The following is a 23,620-nucleotide window of genomic DNA, read 5'->3' as shown; positions in this document are numbered from 1 at the left end:
AGATGCAACATAATTATTTAATAGTATATGAGTACATTATCTACAATTTCAAGCTTTAGAAGTGAAGCGTTCTAAGGGTTAGAGAGATTAACTAACACTCAGATAGGAAGAGCCGGACCCAAAATTTGAAGCACTGTCCACTTGAATCTGAAGATGAAACACTTTAACACTTATGTTAAAGTGTTCTATGAAGCTAAACAGTCTATAAATAAGATTTTATTTTTAACTTTTATCGAAGTATAGTTGATTTACAATGTTGTGTTAATTTCTGCTCTATAACAAAATGATTCAGTTATATATATATATATATACTTTTTCATATTCTTTTCCATTATGGTTTATCACAGGATATTGAATATAATTCCATTTGCTATACAACAGGACCTTGTTGCTTATCCATTCTATATATGATAGTTTGCATCTGCTAATCTCAAATCTGCTGTGGCTTCTCTTGTTGCGGAGCACAGACTCCAGACACGCAGGCTCAGCGGCCATGGCTGACGGGCCCAGCCACTCTGCGGCATGTGGGATCCTACAGGACCGGGGCACGAACCCGTGTCCCCTGCATCGGCAGGCAGACTCTCAACCACTGCGCCACCAGGGAAGCCCTCAAATGAGATTTTATAAGACAGGCCACACTTACATTATTCTAGAGAAATAAGAATACATCTGATTTTAACAAGAATTTTCAGTAATGTATATTTATCTCTGAATATAAACTAATTGTAAAGGAAGAAACTGTTAGAGTAGTAGACTTTAAATAGTACGAAAATATATGCATATAAAACTACTCAACATTGCACAAAAATTAAGTATATGTATATATGTGTATTACAAAAAGAAAGTGAAACAACTGTAATGTTCTCTAATTTCAACTAAAATTAAATGAGGGAGTCCAGATACACACTTCTCAGACTAATTCCTTATCCATAAAATATATTTTGTACTTTGAATGTATTGCTATATGTCACAAGTAATCACAGAAATAGTAAAAAGTTGTCAAATTGCATTAATAGATAGTGTGTATATGGCAACATCATAATTATTAACCTAGGTATTAATTTCCAAGCAATTTCTTCAAACCTCTTAGAGAGAGGCTAAATGCAGCTTTGTTTGATGACCCCCATCATTGCATTGTTATTGAAGAATCCAACAGAAATTTAGGTTACTAACTAAATTAAACACATTAAAAGCTTGTCTGAAACTCCAAATTATAACCTTTGAAGATTCAAAAAGTCAGAAACACAAAAACAGCTATTTTTAACTGATTTAAAAGAAAAAACAACACAGCTGGAAAGTTTTCAAAAAATACAGTGCTCATAATACAGAACTGCATGTAGTTTTCACTGATGTCTATCCAAGCATTCAAAGGATGCTTTAACTTAAAGACAATATACATTTCCCTTAGGATATCACTGTATTAAAAGCAAGGTGCATTTTATTTTGGGGGGAAGAATGAAGAACAGTTTGAATCTTGCCATACTTTATAAGCAATAAGGATGTATTACCCCCAAAGGCAAGTCAGATGCAAAGATTTTCTTAAGAGATTAGTGAAACACATGCTTCTTATGATAAAAATTGGTAGGAGGAAAATGATGAGATAACATAACTCTCTGAGCCGTCAAAATTTTCCTGAAAGATAGTCCATGAATTCAGGATTACAAATCTGATAGATCAAGGCTGTGGGATTGAAATGGTATCACATCCTGGGATTTTACATCCACTGAGGTCGGCTCACTGCAAGTATACCACAGAAGCTGCTTGGTGCTTATATATGGTCTGCCTTGAATCTTTCAAAAAAAAATTATTAAGTAAAGCAGGAAACATTCCTCAATCTTCCTTTTAATTTCATTCATGCTTAAATGACAAAGGAATATCTGAATATCTTGGAAGAATGGAAGCAATTTAGTGGCTTGAAGTATACCAGCAAGAGGAAGGAATAAATGATGATAAAATAAAACATTTTTTTAAAGAAACTGCAAAATTGGTTTAAAAAAGTTTATTAATACTTATTGCAATACATTTTGTCCTCTTTGTAATTTTCTTACAAAATTTAAGATACAACATTTTTATTGAGGTATAGTTCATTTACAATGTTGTGTTAATTTCAAGTGCACAACAAAGTGATTTATTTATATACACACATCTATATCCACTCTTTTAGATTATTTTCCATTATAGGTTATTATAAGACATTGAGTATAATTCCCTGTTATACAGTAGGTCCTTGTTATTTACCTATTTTATGTAGTGTGTATATGTTAATCCCAGGCTCCTAATTTATCTCTCACACCCCTCCCACACTATCCCCTTTGGTAACCATAAGTTTGTTTTCTATGTCCGAGTCTAGTTCTGGGGTTTTTTTGTTTGTTTTTTTCCTACTTCAACCAAGTATTCTTTATTCCCTGTGGACTAGACATCTCATTTTAACTTCCATATTTTTCTTCTGTTATCTTCATTCTAGAATCATTTAATGTCATACAAGATGTTCTTTATATGTACTTTCCTTTCAATTGTTAAACAAACCCACCATTTTTGTCACTGTTCCCAGAAGATTCATTTGCAAGTTTGTTCTTTCACTTCCAAGGAAATATGAATCATACCATGAAGTATTGTCACTGACATTTTAATCTTGACTATTGGAGAAGTTGATCTTTTCCTCTTAGATTTTTTCCCCCATGGGTTCTTCTTCAATATTCCAGTTAATTCTCCAATCAATTTGCAGTGGAAAATCATTGCTGTTTTAGAAGTAAGTTCATTTGTATCAATTTTTTTAGAGTCCACATATAAATAATATATGAAATTTGTTTTTCTCTGTCTGACTTACTTCACTCAGTATGATGATCTCTATGTCCATCCATGTTGCTGCAAATGACATCATTTCATTCTTTTTTATGGCTGAGTAATATTCCATTTTGTATATATACAACATCTTCTTTATCCATTCATTAAGATATAACACTTTTAATTAGCATAAAGATAAACACATTCCCTGACTTCCTTTAAATGTCTATTTTAATTAAGAAAGCAAAATACTTTATTAAATGTATACCAGGTGCCAGCAATATATATATATATATATATTAAAGATGTTGGGGGCAGGAGTTTATTAATTAATTTATTTATTTTCACTGTGTTGCATCTTCGTTTCTGTGCAAGGGCTTTCTCTAGTTGTGGCAAACGGGGGCCACTCTTCATTGCGGTGCACGGGTCTCTCACTATGGCGGCCTCTCTTGTTGCAGAGCACAGGCTCCAGACATGCAGGCTCAGTAGTTGTGGCTCACGGGCCTAGTTACTCCGTGGCATGTGGGATCCTCCCAGACCAGGGCTCGAACCCATGTCCCCTGCATTAGCAGGCAGATTCTCTACCACTGCGCCACCAGGGAAGCCCCAGCAATATATTAATTTTTTTCTGGAGAACCAAAAATAAATGAGACACAGCCCTTTAATTGCCCTTCTAAGGACTTGAGGAAGAATTTTGTATCTAAAAATTTTAGGATTAGTCATAAGAGTGTGTAGGATATTTTGACTGTGATGTTGGATTCAAATATCAGCTAAGGAAAAATTGAATTTGGGAAATAAGAAAGGAAACAGAGTGATTCTACACTTGGAATTGAGAACCATATGAGACTTCTTTATAAAATTTCAGGTTGGGTTCTAAATACTTTCCTCAAAGTGATACATAGGTGGAAGCTAGGGATCTTTCAGGATGATCCTTGGTCTTTACTATGTATTTTTGACTTGTTGAAAATGACTTTAATTTAATATGTTCTCAGTTCTTTGAGTTCCCCTAGGCAAAATAATATTGTAAGTCTTTTAAAATAAAAGTTTTACAAGGAATTGTGTCAATTACTGTGAAAGACCAAATCTCAGAGCACAAATTTTGTGTTAACTGCCATTGCAAAGAAAAATTTTACTAAAAATATAAGGCTCTCTCCATATGAGACTATTTGTCCTGCCCACTAGGTAAAATTAATTCTCCTTTGAATTCTTCTCTTTCCTATTTTAAATACTATTTATTTAGCATTTGTTTAGTAAACACATTTATTTATTTTACTTAACAGCTTCCTTATATGTGTACTTTATGCGACAGCTGTTGTTTATGTTTATTGCCCTAAACTGAAGTCACTAGAAGGACTCAGGTATCTGTCGAATTAGTAAATATAATTTGGATGCAGAGTAAAGTCAGTTGAGATTCCATTTGGTAAGGATTATCTAAGTTAAGAAAGGTTTTGACCACTGATTTGAAAGCAATATTTTTGTAGAAAACCATTGTGACACAGAGATTCAGACAAAAAAAGACAAATAAATATGTGTATGTGTGTGCCTGTCCGTGTGTATATTTAAAACCAAATGGATACTGTGAGTCCTGTTTCTAAACCCTTAAAGTATAATAAAAACAGGTTTAGGAGATGATATACAGCACTTTGGCATAGGCAAAATTAAACACATTACTGGAATATGTTAGTGGTGAAAACTGCTTTTTTGATTTCCACATTGATGTGTGCTGGCAGGGAATTCTGGGAAATTTCTCATAATAGTCTCTTTCTGTCTTTTTTGTTGACAAACATGTTTTCAAACAAATGTGGTATAGCATCACCTTGTAGTAATGACTATCTTCATTGTTGTCATACACAATAGTACATGTACTAGTAAAGAAAGAGTTTTGAATTCATTTAATTAACTAATGAGATACATTAAATTCAACAACCTGCTCAGATGGAAATTAAACAGGCTGATTATTCATTTACATATATTTGTAATATCTAGAGAGAATAGAAAATCTTTGCTTTGATTTATTAATTCTTTTTTGGAAATTGAGCAAGATTAAATGTTAGAATTTATGATGTTTCAATCTGGATTTTTTATCATTTTTAAGTTTTCATGAAAAAAAGGCTTTTCATACAAGTTTTGTTTAAATTATTTTGTTTAAATTACCCAGTCCCAGTATCTGAACAAGTTAAATTTTGGATCTCTTTTTCCTAATCTGTAAAATGGGGATAATAATAGTCACTACTGCATAGGCTGTTGTGTATATTAAATTAAATGTAAAATAAGTACATCAATATACAGCATATAGCAATACTCAATAATTGCTAATATTTGCTATTGTTATCATCATAATCATCACTTTATATAAGCTAGTTGCTAGTAATTTATATAATTAAAATAAGTTCCATAGGGTCACTGTAGAAAGACTTTATTGTTATTTATGATTGATCAAATATTTGGAGGCAATAAATTAAAATAAAAGGTTGGCTTTTTCTCCACTCATTGGACTGGAATTCCTTCTGTTTAGTCTGTCAAATAGACAGCTATAAAATAGCTAACAAGTGCTGTAAAAAGAATGCTACTCTGACAGCACACAATAGGAATGCCTAAACTGAACTGGCAAGTTTGGAGATATTTCTCAAACAAAATGAAATATGTGCTGAGTTCCAAAGGATAAGTAAAACATATTCAGGAGGCGTTAGAGATCGAGGGAAATCCAGGTAAAGGAAGCACTATGTGTAATGGTATGAAGATTTAAGAGGCTTCCCACATTGGGGAATTTTAAGTACAATAGTTCAGTAGCACTGGAGGTTATGGGGCATAAGTAAGTAGAAAAACAGGTGAGAAAGAAAACTGAATGAAAAATGTTAATTATATAGAACACTGTATGTGTATAAAGGTATTTGAAATTTATCCTATAGGCAAAAAAGAATCAACCCAGGTATTTTTGTTGGACATATAGCTTTTAAATTGTTCACATATAATTTACGTGCATAATTTCTTTAGTGTTCAGTTTGATGTGTTTTTACAATTGGTAATTCACATGTAACAATTGCTCCAATTAAGATGCAGAACACATCTATCTTCAAACAAAATTCCCTCATATCCCTTTAAATAAATGCCCCTTCCCACCTCTGATTTCATTGTTACATGTTACGTTTCCTTGTTTTTGTTCTGTACATAAATAGAATCATAGAGATTGTATTCTTTTGTACTTGGGTTCTTTTGTGTAATAAAATATTTTACAAATTTATACATGTTGAATATATCATTACTTTATTCTAATTTATTTTTAATAAGTATTCCACCGTATGAATATATTTCAATGTATTTATCCATACTTTTATTGATGGATATTTATGGGAGTTGTTTCCAGATTAAGACAATTATGCCCAAGGCTGTGATGAACGTTACCTATAAACTTTTTTTTGTGTGTGTGTGTGAACATATGTTAAATACCTCAAAGTGGAATTGTTTCATCATTGTGTGGAAACATGCATAATTTTAAAGGAAATACCAAACAGTTTTCTGAAGTTATTGTGCCATTTATGCAATGAAACTCTCAACAGTGTATGAGATCCAGTTGCATCAATCTTGTCAGCGTTGTGAGCTTTCTTGATATTAAACATTCTAGCAGGTGACAAATGATGTTTTATTGGGGTTTCAATTTGTATTTCTTTAATGACTAATGCTGTTGTACTTTTCATATATATATTGAACATTCATGTATCTTCTTTTTCAATTATTTTCAACTAATTTGTCTGTTTTTGAACTGAGTTCTCTATTACTGCATTGTAGAAGTTCTTTATAAATACTGGATGCACCATTCTTTCAGTTTGTGGCTTTTCAGTTTATTTTCTTAATGGTGTATTTTATGATCAGAAATTATTAGTTTTGATAAGGTCAATTGACCATGTGTATGTGCTTGTATGTGTGTGTTCTAAGAAATAATTTATCACAATCGTGAAGATAATCTGTTTTCTTCTAGATTGTGTGTCTCTAGTTTTCATGTTCAAGTCTATACCATTTCAAATCAATTTTCCTTTATAGATTAAGGAAGGGGCTGAGATTATTTTTCTTTCATTTCTATTTTTTAGCATAAATATCCAATTGTTTTAACATTTGTTAAACATGCTAAATACACACACACACACACACACACACACACCCTCCTTCCTTTTTCCCTTTAAATTGACTTTGTACTTTTCTGTAAAAAAAAAAATCAAGTGATAATATATGTGTGGATTGAGACTCCCTATTCTGTTCCACTGATCCATGTGTTTATCCTTAGACCAATACAACACCGTTTGATGTAGTTTTGCAGTATGTCTTGAAATCAGGAAATATAAATCATCCAACTCTGTGCTTGTGCTTTTTAAAAAATTTTATTCATTTATTTATTTATTTTTGGCTGTATGGTGCTGCATGCGGGATCTTAGTACTCCGATCAAGGATCAAACCCATGCCCCGGTCCAGTGTTCGTGTTTTTAAATGTCAGATTCCTTTAGATCCTTTGTATTTATATATTGACATTAGAATGAGCTTACAAATTTTCTTTTTAAAGGTCTGCTGGGATTTTGGTTGTGATTGTATTGAATCTATACATCAATTTAGGGAGAATGTATATTCAAAAATATCAAGTACTACAATCCATGAACATGGCATATTTCTCCTTTTACTCATGTCTTCTTTAATTTCTCTTCAAAATGTTTTGTAGTTTTCAGCATAGAGATATTGCACATTTTCATTAAATGTATTCAATTATTTTATGTAATTTGGTGCTATAGTAAGTGCTATTATGTTAATTTTCTTATATTGTTTATAGATTGCATACAGAATTAAAATCAATTTTATTCTAATCTTTTATTCTGCATTTTTCCCAATTTCATTTCTTATAGCTAATAGCTATTTTGCATACTCCAAATGATTTTCAAATATATAACTGCTATTTTATTTTTTTCTCTTTAATCTTTACACTTTAAAGCATTTGTTATCTCGCCTTATTGCATCTGTTAGGATTTTTCAGGACAATGTTGAATAGAAGAGATGAGCACCTACCAGACATCCTTGTCTTCTTTATTTGCTTTAAGTGCAAAATGCTTGATGTTTGCCATTAATTGAGACGTTGGCTGTAGATTTTTATAGATGTCCTTTTTCTCATATTGAGAAAGTCTCTTCTAACTCTAGATACTGAGATTTAAAAAAAACATTTATCATGAATAGCTGTTGATTTTTTTCAAATTTTTTTCTCTGTATGTATTTTAATTATCATTATACTTTTAATGTGATAAATTACAATGATTAAAGATGTTAAACCAACATTACATTTCTGGATTAACTCTAATTGGTCATGATATACTACCTTTTTTGCATATTGTTGGATTCAATATGCCAACTTTTGTCAAGAATTGTGCATCTATGTTCATAAAGTTAATTTTTCTCTGATTTTTTCTGTGTAATGTCTTTAATATCAAAGTTATGCTGTGACAATCTAGTTTGAAATTAGTCCCTTCTCCCTATCTTTGTAAAAGACTTGTTTATGATTTGTATTATTTCTTTTAAATATGACTGATGAAATTCACTTATACTTCTGGCCCTCAAGTTTTCTGTTTGGAAAGGTATTTGAATATGAACTCAGTTTCTTTGATAGGTATATTTGGGTGTTTATTTCTACTTATACCAATTTGACAAATTGTTTGTTTGTTTGTTTGTTTGTTTTCAAGAACTTTCTCCATTTTATTTAAGTTGTCTCACTTACTGGCATATTGTTTCCCTTAATATTCCCTAATTATTGTCTGTCTGTGGAATTTATACTAACGTCCTCTATTTCATCCCTGACATTCATAGCTTTTGCTTTCTCACTCTATTTTTTTCCTTTATACACCTTGCTAAAACTTTATGAGAATAATTCACTTTATTCAAAGGGTAAATTTTTGACAATGTGACTTTTTCTATATTTGATCTATTTCCTATGTCATTGATTTTCACCCATTTTTAAAATTTCTAACTTCTACTTAATTTTATTTTAATTTGCTCTCTTTTTCTAATTTCTTAAAGAGGAAACTTAGATAATTAATTTTATATTTTTTAAATATAGGCCTAAAATTCCCTCTAAGAGCTTCTTTAATTACTTCTCAAATTTCTATGTGTTTTCACTAAAATTTAATTTATTTTATAACATACATTATGATTTATTTGATTTTTGTATTATTTAGAGGGGTGTTGTTTAACTTCCAAATATTTAGGAATTTTTAAGATGTATTACTGCTTTTGATTTCTAATTTAATCCTGCTATTGTTACAGAACACATTTTGTAAGATTTGAATTTTAAGAATTTGTTTAGAATTGTTTTGTGGATAAATATACAATCTGTCTTGGAGAATGTTCCATGTACCCAGGAAAATAATGCTTATTCTACAGTTATTAGATGCAATGTTGTGTAAATATCAATTTTATCAAGTTGGTGGATAGTGTTTCATTCTTCCTATCAATTACTGATGAAAATTGTTGCATCTCCAAGTATGATTTTGTATTTATCTCCTTTGCCTTTAGTTCTATATTTTGCCTCCTCCACTATAAGGAATGAAGCAATTGGGACTAGATTATGAACAACTAACTCGCATGCAAATTTACAAGGATTTCATAGGAAATTTCTTAGACCAACTATTCTGGGAATTTATAATTTCTAAATTCTAGGGGTCGCACCAATTTCAAAATCATACAAAACAAGATTATTCCTATTCAGGGAAATGAAGTTACATTATTCACCAGATGTAAGAAATAGAATGAAACTTAACATATTATATGTAAAGTCTGAAAAGAAAATGACTAAACTTCAATATCAATAACATAAAGAAAAATCCTTAAAAATTGTGGAAAATACAAAAATTATTAATTTTTTGTATAACCAATGACTGTGAAAATCTCCCATGTTCTGAATGAGTTGGGTGAATGACTTGGAGAAATTAAAATCAATAAGGTATCAATTTCCCAGAAAATAAAATTTATTTTATTGTGTTCAAATTATGTTTGTCTTGAAATTTACATGAACATACCTACAAACTTAATAGTTTCCCAGCTTAATACCTTACTGTTTTCAAAATATGTAGGCCTCACAAGTAATTTCTAATGAATTCATTGTGCTATATAGATTAGTCAGTTAATCTTTTCACTTGTTTTACATTTGTACTTTAAAAGGTCAAAATATCTGTAAAGAGCAGAAGCTTGCTATATTTTATCATTCTCATATAAATTGATCAATCTATACACGTACAAACACCACTAGGTGTTTTACTTAATGGCTATCTAAGTGTAAAGAGATAATTAGAACAGCTATGAATGCCATGTCTATTTTCTGCTTGGGGGTGGAGGGTGGTTGCTTGTCAATGAGATTGTGCTCAATCCTCTGTATTATAGAAACATAAGCCTCTGTATTTGGAACCTTCTGTAAGAAAAATTCAGATAGTCAAATTTTCAAAGTAGCAAAGAGTTAGCATTTTAATCACTGGTGGTTGTCCTTGTGCATTAAAAAGGATACATTTTAAAAATATGAGACTTTTTCCTAAGCTCTGAAACAGAAATGTGAACATGATTTTAACCTCACTTTATAGTCAAGGGGATAACAATAATCTTCAAAGTTTGCCCATTACTCTAAGTATTATATAGAAGCTTATGTTAGTGATGTTGTACACCATCCAAAAGAAATAGTAATTGCATCAATTGTCCTTGGAAAACAACCCTGATGACAGTTTACTTTTGGGTCACTTGCTGTTAATTGTATAACTGATTATTCAATGAACATAACACTTACAAAGCAACTACAGTGTGTCATTTAATTGTCAGTGTATTAGGGCTTCAAAGATTTTATATCAGTCTCTCTCCTCAAGAAGCTTGCTTTCTGTTAAAGACGAATGAAAAGTCTGTGTTAGCCAACCCTGTCCATCCAAACCCAGCAATGCTGCAAGGTGGGGTTTTATACTCCTATTACGTAGGAGAAAATTAGGACTCGGAAATGTTAAATAACTTAGCATACACCAAACAGTGGTGAATGTAAGAACTAAATTCAAACTCAGTTCTGACTTTCAAACTTGTGTTCTTTCAGTACTTCCATGCCCCCAAGGGCTTTGATTGACAGTGAAGCATCTTCACTTCTTCCCAGTCTTCTCCCCTGGGGAAGACAAATTCTGTGAGGATGGCTGCTTATCTCTGCACTCTTGACCTTCTGAGGCAGCCAGTGATGCCTCCTTTGCTGTGAGAGTAGCCAATTTCAACAAATCGCAGATCTTCAGGATTGGGAAGGTCCTTACAAGTTGTCTAACCAAGCCCCTACATGTGCAGTTTAGGCACTCAAGCTTAGTAAAGGTGACTTCACAGTCAGACCAGACTGCTGTTGGCAGAACCAGGAATGGAGTGAACATATTCTCTAGACTCGCAGGAGCATGTCCTTTCCATCAGGCATTCTTCCTCGGATGTATTCTCTACGCTCTTCCATTTCCTAGTTCTTTAATATTGCTTAGTCTTCATTTAAAAAATACAGGCTTCAATAGAGATGCCATCAGTCAGTTAGATGACTACACCTTTTCCTATGAATGATATAATAGCAGAGTAAGTATATTCTTCTGCCTTTTAATCCTTGTTTATGTGTTATTTGATGCTTCTAAAAGATGATTTTGGTTAACAAGTTCAGTGTGTTCCCTGTGATTAAGCTAGTTTGCACATGTAGACTGGTATGAGTTAGTCCATACAGAGCTAAAGTGATGTAGGCCTATGCTTCTAGGGCAATCTAGACTGTTTCAGTTCCATTTTTAGCACTGTTGCCACTTGGCTTATTATAAGAACAGCCTGGAGAATGTGTCCAGTTTTTACATAATTTGGAGTGGTTTTTTTTGTTATGAAATAGTTTTGCTTCCACAAATTCTTACTGTGATTTAAAAAAAAAAGCTATTTCTAAGTATTTTTATTGGCTCTCAGTTTTACTAACATCTCAATCACAATAGCAAATAAAAGAGACCAATGCTTCTGTATACATTACTAAAAAATTTATCCTTCCACTGATAAATTAAAAAAAAAAAAAAAGCAGCTCTTTCTTCTAGGTTGACAAGCTCCAGGTCCAGTCACGTGGGAGCCAAGATTTGGTACCTGGACCCAGGTTGGATTTAAGGCTTCACTTCTTCCTTTGGTCAGATGTCTCTTTGCAACAACCTACAGGAGGTATATTTTCAACCATGTGGATTAATCAGAGATTAGCTTGTTAATACCCAGGCATGTCCCTAAATGATGTTTTTGACATAGAGGAAATATACATAGGGAATGGTGAGGGACAGAGAATATGACAAGTGCACACAAAGAACATCTTGAGATACCAGGGTTTTTTTTGTTTTTGTTTTTGTTTTTGCGGTACGCGGGCCTCTCACTGTTGTGGCCTCTCCCATTGCGGAGCACAGGCTCTGGACGCGCAGGCTCAGTGGCCATGGCTCACGGGCCCAGCCTTTCCGCGGCATGTGGGATCTTCCCGGACCGGGGCACGAACCCGTGTCCCCTGCATCGGCAGGCGGACTCTCAACCACTGCGCCACCAGGGAAACCTGAGATACCAGGTTTTGTATAGTCTGGACCCTACCTTGATCATCAGTCAGTAAGAATGCATATGATTTGTATATGTGCATGCATTTTCGGATTTATTTGACACTGACTCCCTCTGATTTCACATTGAATACATTTAATATGTCATCATTTTATCACCTTTTATAAGACGATGCTTTCACTGTCACTATTTTGGAAGAGTGTTGGTAAATAATGTCTGATCTCAAACAGATTTTGTGATCATAGTCACATAGACTGTAAGTCATAGTCCCCATTCTGTTGTATTTTTCAGAGTATTTTCAAAGGCTTTTATACGTATTGACTAGCTAAGCATTTCTAAATACTTCAATAGGGAGACCGAGTTATATTTATCAATTTAGTTTGGATACTATCTGCTAGAAATGTAAGTAATTTAGCGCACTTGATAAGTAATTTAGTACACTTGGTATAGTTTCTAAAAGATTATTCTGAGTGAAGATTACACTATTCATTAAGATTCTTGGAGTTATATTTCATATAAAAACAAACACTGAAAGAGATGGAAGCTAACGTTATACATTCTCCCAACCTCATCAGAGCTATTGAACCCATGAAAATGTGGGAGACTAATCTCTGTTATTGTTATGTTAATACAAAATATCTGCATCTTTGGCATTCTTAATAGCATTACATGTGTAGATTTTTTTTAAAAATTGCCCTTCGGTGTATGAGCAAGAACTAGTAGTATTTATTACCTTTGCGCTGTCAGTGCAACTTTATGGCCCTGTGAACTGTCTTTGTATTTAACAACTGTAGAACTTTTCCTGTATTTCCTAAGAAGTAATGTGCTCCTAAAAACTGAACTAAGATTTTAAAAACCTGGACACTCATTTAAGATCTGCCACTTACCAGTCAAGTAAACCTTAAAAATTTTACAACCTTTATGAGGCTCACATTTCCATCTGTAAATTGGGACAAGAAATACTTGTCCCGGCTTCCTTCCTAGGGTCGAAGAAGCAAATGAAAGTAATATATGAAAGTATTTTAAAGTTGTAAAGTCCTTTGCAGAAACAAAATGTAATTATTTGAAGTCTATTAAGTTGTACTTTGAAAAATGGTTTCACTTCTGTTATTGACATCACATACCATACATCAAAAGTGGTCAGCCAAAATACACTTCTGAATATAATATATTTTAGCCCATCCACTCTCATAATCACGTGTTATTCAATAAATTATGCATCCACATTTTCCAGTGTATAGATTCCAAGTGTGTCATGCCATCCTCCAAGGCTAGAATGTGGAGAGTCAGGGTTCAGGCCTCAGAGAGAGGTGATCACTTGTATTAGAAGGCGATTGCAGCTCCCCCTAGCGGCAAGGCCTAGATTTGGTCCGTTTTATTCACTGACGCATCTCAAGCACCTACAACAGTAATCAGTTCTTACAACCTTTCAACGAGTACTTGCTGAAAGAATGAAAAAATATCTCCCCTATAATAGTGAAAAGATCTGAGTACAAGTGGGAAAATGCAGTCAGTCGTCGATGGCATTTTTCAAAACAACGGTTTATGTTCGTTGTGTGTCCAGGGAAATGCCGGTAGACTTAGCTCTTTCATAAAGCTCATTTATATACAGATCGCATTCATGCCTCAAGGTTTAAAAACCACTCAGTGAAGTTCAAGGGAATAAACAGCACATTTCCTTACGACCCCTTTTCCATCACTGAGAACCTACATTTGCTTATACTATTTTTATTAGTAAGCATTTTATATATATATATATATATATATATATATATATAGTGAAAAATTCATATAATACCAACGGTTAACAGGGAATGTGTCTCCCTTCAATGCTGTCTCTCTGTATCTCCAATCATTTCTAGAAATATCCAGTTACCAGTGAATCTATGAATCATTTCAGATATATCTCTGAATATCTAAATGGTGTCATAATATTTATGCTCTCTTGCAACTTGCTTCTTCCCCAAACTAAACATCTTGGTTGTTATTGATATCAATTTATATAGATCTTAACAAATTTTAATGACCATAATAACATATTAATTTATTATATGCTTATACATAATTTATTTAACCAATGATCTTTTAACTATTTCTGTTGATTTTAATCTTATGCTACCACAAAAAAATAGTGAGCTAAATATCCTTATCCAAATGGTTTGTGCTAAAGTATGAAAACACCTGCACCATACAATCCTAAAATGAAATGACTGCATCAAATGTTTTATGTGACATTTATTTGGCTACTTAAAAACAAATTTCCTTGCAAAGAAGTTTCCATTATGTGAGCCCACACACTCACATTCCAACATATCCAACATCAACTCAATGTATAATGAAACTTTCACACTTTTGCAGTTGTGATAGTTGAAATATCATGTCTCATCTTATCAATTTTGAATAAATTTCATTATAATGGAAAATTTACACAGTATTTTTCATGTGCTTAAAAGGATTTTGCCTTTATTTTTATATGAACTATCTTTCCATATCCTTTGCCCATTTTTTATAGAATTTTCACAGATTTTCATTGATTTGTAATTGCTCATTATAAATTAAGAATTGCATTTTTGCCTATCAGATGGCTCAATATCTTTATTTTGTGTGTCATTGTTAATTTGGATAATAATACTTTTCATGCAAGAATTTTAAAAAAAATTGTGTAGTCAAATTTATCTATACTTCAAGACTCTTCATTTTTTACTATATTGAAAATTTTTGCCCACTTTAATATCATGAAAAAAACTTCAATTTTATGATAATGTTTTTATCAATTAATTTTCCATTTAATTATTTTATTCTCCTGGTATTTATTTTGTATTAAAGACTGATATAGAATTCAAATTTATTATTGTGCTTTTCTCAGGTGGTTGGCAAGTTTTCCTACTTATATTTATTCAAGGATGAATTGTTTCTTCAGGAAATGGAGGTTACCTTTATTATAAACTAAATTCCTATTTAGGCATCGAATTCTGTGTTCTTTCTGTTATTCCATTGATCTGTCTTATTTTTAGGAATAAGTACCTGGTTGCTTTGTTTTCTAAAACTATATACATATTGAAATATCTTACAGGACTAATTCCTACCCATTATTCATTTTTAAAAGAATCTTCCTGGCAATTCTTGCAAGATTTTTATTCCAAATATACCCTATAATTAGCTTGCTTGGTTGCAAATAAAAATCATTTTGGTGATTTGTATTAATGCTGCACTAAATTTATGATTGATTTATGGATAACTGGTATCTTTATAATACAGAGTCAAAGAAAATTCATGGTTTTCTATTCAAGTATTCTAACTCCCCCTTTTCATTTTTATATCTTCTCCTTTTCCTGTTAATATTTTCCAAAAGAAGTTCATCTTATTCTGTTACTCTTGTAAAAATGGGGGATTCTTTCATTATGTTTTCTAGACGGCTATCTTTATGTAGGACATATATATATACATATATGTGTATATATATCGTTTTGCCTATTATGTTTTTACTCAGCCACATAACTAAAATTATTTTATGTTCTATAATAATTTTTCGGTTATTTACATGTGTATTTAAGGTATAGCCCATCACTTCAAATATCTATCTATACCTTTGATTTTCTCCTCCAGTCTAAATGTGTCAAATAATTTCTCCCCAAAATATTTTATATATATATATATATATATATATAAACATCTTTATTGGAGTATAATTGCTTTACAATGGTGTGTTAGTTTCTGCTGTATAACAAATTGAATCAGCTATACATATACGTATATTTCCATGTCTCCTCCCTCTCCTATCTACCTCCCACCCTCCCTATCCCACCCCTTTAGGTGGTCACAAAGCACTGAGCTGATCTCCCTGTGCTATGTGGCTGCTTCCCACTAGCTATCTATTTTACATTTGGTAGTATATATAAGTCCATGCCACTCTCTCACTCCGTCCCAGCTTGCCCTTCTCCCTCCCCGTGTCCTCAAGTCCATTCTTTATGTCTGCGTCTTTACTCCTGTCCTGTCCCTAGGTTCTTCAGAACTATTTATTTTTGATATTAGAATTTCTTCAAGCATTCTTGCCTTTACAAATATAACTTCTAATTCTCCATTAAAAATTTTACTTGCTTTTGCTTTGTCTATATCTATATAGTAATACCTATATCTACATTCCTATATATACATATATATAATGCAGGTATTTAAGTGTACCTTAAAACTATGCTTTTTTCCTTATACCATGTGCTTTTCACTACACTTGTCATCTGTGACCCTTGAAGGAAAACACAAAGGCAGGTGGAGTCTTCTGGGCTTCCGTTAACAAATCTTACTTACGTTTCTATCCAAGCACAAAGGAAAAGTAAAATTCATGGGCCCATCCCTCTAGTTTGTGTAAGGTAAGGCTTCTCAGGGTACAGTGAATGCAGCATTGCAGTGAAAACCAGAAAATTGTTAGTTTTTTTTTGTTTTTTGAGGAGGGTGTTTGAATGATGGGAGACAGATATGTGAATTTATGTGTCTCAAACAAAATGATACGTTCTTTCAGTGGTAAGGTAAATTGAGAAGAGTTGTAACCCCAAGTCTGGTACTAATTGTATATTTAATACATTACTTTCTTTTTTCATCATTTGAAGTGTGAGAAAGTTAGATTAGATAAGGCCAAAATATTTTTCATATTTAACATTATTTAAATTCTTTCACTTAACGCAACCTAGAAGGTGGCGACCTGGCAAGCTGAATTACCGAACTAGATTATAATCTCCCATTTATGCCTCTTTATTCCCTACAGTTTTAAAATGTAGAGAAATAAGGCACTTCAAAGCTTTTCTTTCTGCTTATTTGATCTGTATTTTCATTTGTATGAAAAATGGGAAATGAATTCAGAATATATTTCTGTTTGATTTTATATTCTGCCAAGTATTTTTCCTAATTTGGTTGAAGAGTTTAAATTTTTACATAAGATTAAGCTCTACTAAGATGCAGATTTCTTGGTTGTGAAATTAAGGGATTGGAAAACACATGTTTGGTTGACATGGAGAGGATAGGTCCTAATAGTTTTAGCTTTTCTTGATAAGTAAACCTCAATGCTTGTAATGGTTTAACATAATGGTATTCAAGATTGTGATGATATATTTTTCTTCTCTAAGTAGGTGCTCTCAGGGAATTCCCCGGTGGTCTAGTGGTTAGGACTCAGCACTTTCATTGCTGGGGCCCCGGTTCGATTCCTCGTTGGGGGATCTAAGATCCTGCAAGCCATGCAGTGCAGCCAAAAGAATAACAAATAAAAGTAAGTAGATGCCCTTATCATTACCTTTGCCAAGTCATTTCAGTGTACAGAATTTGAAATACAGGATATCTGCACATGCTGCTCTGTGCCAGGCAAGTGCTGGTCACCAGTGGAGCTTGAGGTTAGTAGGTGGAGGCAGTAAAACTTGGGCTTGCTACAACTCTCCATGGAGTTTCTTGCAAACCTCATTCAGTGTCCCCCAAGAGCTTATGACACATGAGCAGTAAGGAAGGATGAGTAATAATGAAGCTCTGGCAAGCAGCCAATCCCCCTGCAATGAAGCTCTGTTCACTTTAATGAAGATCCACTGGGCTGGATACAGGTGGAGGATGGATGATGGCAGTATGCTGAAACAGCTGCTCGGGGAGAAGCTGAAGTGGACCACATGGATGTGGGCAGGGAAGGAGGAGTGTGGACATTAGGACATTTGCTAAAGGACTGCTAAAACCACACGGTAACACCATGGTGCCGTCAAGTTGTAGACTCTTACAAAACAGTAGCATCACAGAATCCATCTGGGCCTATAACTTTCAGGGGAAAAAAAAGTGCCTTTCTTTTAAAATAATGGATGAGAATCAAAGCAACAAAGTTCTTTCTGGGAATGCTGGACTGACCCTTATTTTGACATGCACTCCCTTAAACAGTCAATAGGCAGATATCTAAATGTTTTGATTTTTCTGCTATACAATCAGCAGGTTCTACATTTCCAGGCTTCAGAATGTGCTCTTTTAGCTTCCTTTTCAAATCCTATACATCAGCCTGAGAAAAAGTATGGCATGAGCTAAGGCAAGGTAATAAAAATGAAAGAACAATTAAGAAGTAAAAAAAAAAATCTGCACTACTTTTCTGATAATTAAGCCCTCTCCTGGAGGGCTCTGTGTATTTTTGGAGGTTAAATTAGTCTTAAGTTGGTGCTAAAGCTTGAAGTTGTTGTCTAAAGAATAAGCATTATGTTTATAGAAAAACATACTGAAGAATGTTTATTGTTTAGAGGAAATATGTTATACCTGGATATCCATTTATTTGGATATATTTACCTCAAATACAATAGATCATGACCCATTCCTTGACTCCAAGTTTGGAGCTGACTACTTGATTATGTCTTATATATTAATGTACAGTTTGTACATATGACCAGATTTAAGTCAGTTTGGTTGTTTGGTTGTTGTCCTTAAAATCAAGATATTTCAGATATCCCCCCAAGCTCGGCAATCAATAACCAGCATCCATTCTTTTTCTTTTTTCTTTGCACATCTACCCTGTACTTGACACAGTGCAAGGGACTGAGTGTAAAACAATGAATAAGAAACATATAATTCCTCAACTCCTGGAGCTTGCATAGTTATTGTTTAAAGCTTACTTTACTTGTTATCGTTCGGTGATATAAGCCATACAATACATGATACCCTATCATAAAAGACCAACAATTTCACCGGCGAAGTATGAATCACATGAAAAGAAAATAATGTGAGGCAATATGTAATAATTATCTAATGAGTTCTTCAGAGCAGGCAAACTTTTTCTACAAAGGGCCAGAGAGTAAATATTTTATGCTTTGTAGGCCAAATCCCTGTTATGATTACTCAACTCTGCTATTAATGCACAAAAGGAGCCACAGACAATAAATAAGATAATGGGTGTGATTTTATTCCAATAAAACTTTATTCACAAAACAAGTAGTGAGCTGGATTTGCCCCATGAATTGTAGTTAGTCAACGCCTGCTTCAGAAAATAATTTGTATAGGGACAGAGGAAGAGAGGTCAGAGAGAAGGTTCACTGGATAATAAACACTGGAAGGAAAAGTGGTTCATATCCATTTACTGAATTTCAGCAAAATAATTAGTATGCCATATATCTTATTGACAGTACATGAATTCATTTATATGGATCCAAACTCTGTTAGCCACATCAAGTTTAACTCCACCTTTTCTAGCCCAAGTCTTTCTACCTGATCCTTTATCCTTTCCTTTGGTTTTGAGCTTGGTCTCTGGAAAATACTTAGTTCCCAGATCTCTTAAGCACTTAACAGACAATCACAAACTGACTGCTTTAAGGCTCAGGTCTGGATTTTTTATTGGTTGGCCAGCATAGAATTCTGTGCTTTATAGTGAATGAAAGTAAGTAGAAAAAGAATGAAGAATAGGATGCACATACATAAGAGTGGTAGAAAATGGATAGTGATGGAAAGAATAAAACGTTAGGAAAGATTTTTCAGAGAATGAAAGAATGTCAAAGAGGCACATTAACTTTCTTCAGAAGGTCTAGTTTACTATGACATGCCATTACCTTGGACAGAGACAACTTCATTAAGAATTTGATGATGTTACAGTTGGTTAATGCCATCTTTATAGAGAGCTCATGGAAAAATTATATATTACTGGTGTTTTATGAATATGTCACTAATTAGAATATACTTTCTGTTTCTATAATACTCTCCATAGTCTCCATAATTAAGCATTAATCATTTGTTGGTCTTTGAGTTCTTTGAGGATTTCCAATTACTCTGTAAGGATTGCAGAACTTTACCATTACAACTTTTTCTTTTTACCAAAAGTTGTTAATTAAGTAACAAAGTACACATAATTCATTTTTAAGTACCAAATATATTTTAAATAAATACACTTGCAAAGTGTATACTCTTGTATTGCTTGGGCCTATCCAGGCAAAATATTTCTAAAAGATCTTACGACTTTATGGTTCTGCCTATGTCCATATTTTCCAAATTACTTCCCTTCTGCCCAGCACTTTCCCTTGCATTCACATGTAACTGAACTTTTCAACTCATTCTATCTCATTCTTCAAAGGAGTTTTCCTTGGTCTTCCCAGGAAGGTTAAGGACAAACCACATCTACTTGTTTAGGACCACCGTGATGCTTGTCACATTGATTTCTAATTGTATTTTTCTAATCCATTGGATTATGAGTCTGCAGAACACAGAAATTCTTTTTGGTCTCAGTAGTCACTGCTTTTGCTGGTACATAGTAGGCACTCAGTACATACTTGGAGGAACAAATGAATGATAAGTATTGTGCAGGTATTATGACTATATCCTAGAAGTACAAGAAAGCATTTTTTTTCTTTAGTGTAACAGCTAATACCCTACGCATCTCATCTTTGACTTACTAGTTTACGTTCAACACACAATTGGAAATAATGCATAGAAGTTACAAACACCATCATCTATAGTGGTAGTATTTCTGATCTTAGACAAAGACAACTTAAGTTCATTACTGTCATCGTCAGCTGGGGTACTTTGGGAAAGTCATTGAGACTCTCTGAGCTTTACTTTCCATATCTATCAGTAGAATGATAATAGTATTCTCCATGGTTGCTCTGAGGATGGAAAAGTTAATTCTCATAATGGTTTTTAAATTACATCATGAAATATAAACCATCATGATTATTTCATTTCTGCTCATATTCAGCCCTAAGTATCACCCACTAAAACATGCTTAAAAGTCTCAAAGAGCAGGACTTGCCTTGGAATTTATATGGAATATTATTTCCAATCATTACCTATTTGCCCCTCATTGTCATCTTTACTGTTCCTACTGGGTATATAAAATGCTGCACCAGATACACATTTCCATAGTATTATTTATTTCTACCTTTGGTTTGAACCTCTAATGACAAATGGAGAATTAAGATAGAAAATAGTTTAATTTTCTAACTAAATAGAAACAGGGTAAAATCATGGTTCTTTAGTTTTTAATGAGAATGATTGGTATTTAGATAGAGATGTGTTAAATGATCAGTTTACAAAGAACACAGTTAGCAGGGATTGGATATGCACACCAGGGCTCCTTTCCCAGGTAATCTCTTGGCCAGCAGAATAATGATTCTGTCTTTCTCTTGCTTGAGAGGAATCTGGCTATGCCTCTAGCAGATTCATGCTGTCTGACTCTGCATATCCATTATCTGTGAAAGATGGTTTGGTCTCCAGAATGTTAACTCACATTTGCAATGTTGGCAAGAGCTTGCAGTGCAGGAGTGAATCTTTAAACAGACTTACTGCTACATTCACCACCCATCCTATTTAATAAAATGGAGCAGTGGAGGTGCTTTAAAAATCACATTTGTTCTCCAAATTAGAAGAAAAACAGAGCATTTCTGAAAGCAGAAGTTTTGAATGGGGGAAGTAATTGCCTAGGTCACTCACATATGGAAATGGAAAGACTCTTGCTATGCCATATTTAGGTGTGCAAAATGTTTTTCAATTAACTTTCTTAATTTTGACTTGGAAAATTTGGAAACGAGATAGCAAAGTAGATATTTCCAAATGGTGAGACCAAATTTCATAGTAAGACAGAATTTTTCATCACTGAATATATCAATGACATGGTCACAATTTAAGCCTGGTTAAAAGCAACACTTTTTATAACTCCTTTGTCTGGAGGTGAGTCTTCTAACTATTCCTATCTTATAAATTGCAGAGAAATGGAGCTGGAATTGGTAAGGGGGTAGAAAAGTGGGAAAGTGTATCACATGGGTCCCAGGCACAGGGATGCTTAATTCCGAGACTCACGGAGTGATGATAAGCCCCATGACACCGAGGCCATCCCTTCAACAGTGCAATTTCCATGTAGGAGACTTTCTAAAAATACATTGCCCCGGGAAAGAACGTTTAATTCCAGCCTTCTCTTTCTAAGTTTCTAGACCAACCTTCCAAACTGGAGTCAATTTGGATGCCTGGATGGAGCTGCTAACAAATATAACAGCATTTCTTCCATTCTGAATGTTCTATAGTTGGAAATTCGACAGATAAATAAAACAAGGCAGGGGGATATAAAGTGTATGGTTGTGTCAGGGGAGGGGCAACTTTAGAGAAAGTGCTCTGGAAAATGTCTGAAAATGTGACAGTTGATTGTGAAAGATGAGTAGAAGCGAGACCTGCAGATGGCCCACAAAAAGTCCTGAGGCTGCAAATAAATTGGTCTGGATTTGGAGTAAAATCAGAGAAAGGACAGGAGTGAAGAGGTAGAAACCTCATCTCTTAAGGCTTTGAGGCTGTTATAACCAGTTAATTTAAAACTCTCAACGCATAGTAGATAAACATAAACCTTTTATTTAAACCTGTCACTGTATTAAATCATGTTCTAAAATATTCATTCCTTTTTGCTCTTGAGAGGCATCTTTCCGGTTATAGTTTGTTAAAATCTGTCCAGTCCACGTTCAAACTTTCAGTCTCATATTTGAATCCCATGTTTCAAAGTTCTACCCATCCTCTCCTTCTGATGCTAGGATGTAGTTCTCTACAATGTTCAGAGTAGGGAGGTCGGCAGAGAAGAGGACAAATGGCTCTTTGTGGCCACATTTGGGTTTTGGCCCCTCCTTGCCAACTTTCACTGCTTCTCTAGCTGATACTGCTGGCCGTCAGTCTCTGTGTGGCAGGCACTGACCTGCTGGCTCCTGCATGGTGTGGGTGACAGATCTGGGGGCCCTGCAGGTCCTCCCCACTGCCCAGGTCTCTAATCTGGGAGTTGTGACTCCTATTCAGTCCCTTTCCTACCCACACCGCAGCCCAGCTGCCAAGAGATAGGAGTGCAGATTCCTAGACCGCCAGCCAGCCTTCGCTCCAGCTGCTTATTTTCCCTGCTGAGAAAGGCAGAGAGGAAGGTCAACAAGTTCACTGCCTAGGCAGATACCCAGCTGGGAGACAGAAAGCCAATCTCCTTTTATGGTGACAACATCAGTGATTATCTTGCAGTCTCCCTGTCATCTCTTTGCAGAGCTGGATGCCTCTCCCAGCCACAGAGCTCTGTCCATAAGGCCAAAGATATTGACCACCTTGCTCTCCTTAGTCTTCTAAGTACACACACTGGGGAAGGTTGGGGAAGCAGGGACTGCTTTGGGCATTTGGTGGCTGACAAATCTCAAAATCAACGGATAGAGTAGAATTTAACATTCAACAACATTTGGAAAATGATGGATTGAGTCTCCAGCATAGTTGTAGGATTATTATGGGCTTTGGAGTAACTGACCCATGTTCAAATCCTGACTGCTGGATT

This window comes from Delphinapterus leucas, chromosome 18 (genome assembly GCF_059928025.1).
Source record: "Delphinapterus leucas isolate spDelLeu-1000000601 "Yukka" chromosome 18, BTC_Dleu_Yukka2, whole genome shotgun sequence".
In the NCBI taxonomy this organism is placed as follows: Eukaryota; Metazoa; Chordata; class Mammalia; order Artiodactyla; family Monodontidae; genus Delphinapterus; species Delphinapterus leucas.
Note: the sequence above shows the minus strand (reverse complement) of the source record.